Source organism: Octopus bimaculoides, chromosome 14 (genome assembly GCF_001194135.2).
Source record: "Octopus bimaculoides isolate UCB-OBI-ISO-001 chromosome 14, ASM119413v2, whole genome shotgun sequence".
Lineage (NCBI taxonomy): Eukaryota > Metazoa > Mollusca > Cephalopoda > Octopoda > Octopodidae > Octopus > Octopus bimaculoides.
This window is the reverse complement of record NC_068994.1, coordinates 38,923,019-38,924,743: the sequence shown is the minus strand read 5'-3', so window position 1 is coordinate 38,924,743 and position 1,725 is coordinate 38,923,019. Positions and strand designations below refer to the sequence as shown.

At 32.9% G+C, this 1,725-nt stretch overlaps 1 protein-coding gene across 2 annotated transcripts in view; it reads left to right on the top strand.

The window, feature by feature from the left end:
- The window catches only part of LOC106872388 (protocadherin-18), a 134,234-nt gene that overhangs the window by 89,824 nt on the left and 42,685 nt on the right, over positions 1-1,725 (top strand). The window contains exon 5 of one of the 2 annotated variants that reach the window (XM_014919377.2): positions 946-1,092. The exons of the other annotated variant lie outside the window; for it this stretch is intronic. The gene's annotated coding sequence lies outside the window, so the exon portion shown is untranslated. Of the gene's footprint in view, positions 1-945; positions 1,093-1,725 lie in introns of those variants that run through there. 2 annotated transcript variants of the gene reach the window in all.

Below are 1,725 nucleotides of genomic sequence, written 5' to 3'. Positions count from 1 at the left end.
ATATATACATATATATATATATAGAGAGAGAGAGAGACAGACAGACAGAGACAGAGAGAGTAAGATAGATAGATAGATAGATAGATAGATAGATAGATAGATAGATAGATAGATAGATAGATAGATGTACTTCCTTGATCAGGCTGTGTGTTGAAACTAAAACAATTACAGCTAAAGCAGACACATAGCCATTCAAAAACTGTGAAATTGACTTAGGCATTTATGAGTTTGATGTCAAAGTTTCAATCACATCTGAATAGATAGTATTTGTTCTGGTTTGGTGCTCTCTGTGTTCAAGTACTGCAGGAGTCTGCTTTACATTTCATCATTTAGGTGATGATGAATGAAGTTGATGGAGTTGATTCTTTCTTTCTTTTTTCTTCCATTTACTTACCATCTACTCATTGTCTTATCTCCCTTACTTTTTCCTTCCTTTCTTTTTCTTATTTATATATAAACAAACCTTTTGTAACGGCTTTAACTTGTGAATTGTTTTAAATTGTTACAGACCAATGTAGAGACCACTGGACTTAGATTTACCCCATTGTGTACCATAGGTGGGATTCTTGGTATTAATATCCTGTGAATAAATTTTTTATTTAGTAACCTACATCAAATTTTTTTAACTTTACTTAAGCCTACTCCATTTAATAAAGGTTTCACCTTTGACAATTATATTAGTATCTTATTTATACAGAGCTTCTGGATAACCTCTTCCTTTAACACCCTGACCCCCACCTCTTAAACTGTACTCTCCCATTAATAACTCATAGAATTCCCTAGTCCTTTAATAGCTCATTCTCTCATCTACATTCTTTGAGCTCAGACAGTAAATAATTATGTGCACTTAACATTTTCGGTTTTTAGACTATTTGTCTAAACCATGTTTTCTTACCTCTTCCTTCTCCATTTTGTTTATATTGTATACTCTTGTTTTTCACTCAGATGAAGATCGATTGCCTTAATTCAAATGCCCTTTGAAGATGAAGAATTTTATTCTCGCATTTATGTATAGACTGCATTCTGGGAAGTTTGATCAGAAACAGCTGTTAGTTTTGTTATGTCTTGCTTTGTATTAATAAAGAAGCATTAAATGTGGTCCTATCTATGTACTGGTTAATCTATGTTTTTCTCCATTTTCTAATTATTAGCATTGGTTCCTGATAAACTTTTGCTTATCCTATTGTTACCTGTGCACGACGTATATGGTGTCCCTGCACACAATTGTTCGGGGATAACACAGGTAACGGATACTGATAGTATATACGGATATTTTATCCCTTAGTTGGTTACTACAACTACCAACTCTATTTATATATATATATATATGTGTGTGTGTGTGTGTGTGTGTGTGTGTGTGTATCCATCCCAAGCTATAGGCTAATAAGGCCAGTTTCTTTGATTCTATGGTGTATATATTCCCTCCAGTATAGGATCTGTTGCAGGATTGCTCATTTTTGTCAGGTGAATGGACAGAAGCAACGCAAAAAGAAGTGTTTTGCTCAAGAACACAATGCATTGCCCAGGCTAGAAATTGAAACCACAATCTCACAATCATGAGTACAACACCATAACCACTAAATCACGCACCGTCACATATGCACACACACACACAAATATTCATATATATATATATGTATTTATTTACATACATAACTATTCATATACATCTATATATATATATATATGTGTGTGTATATATGTTTGTATATATATATATATTTA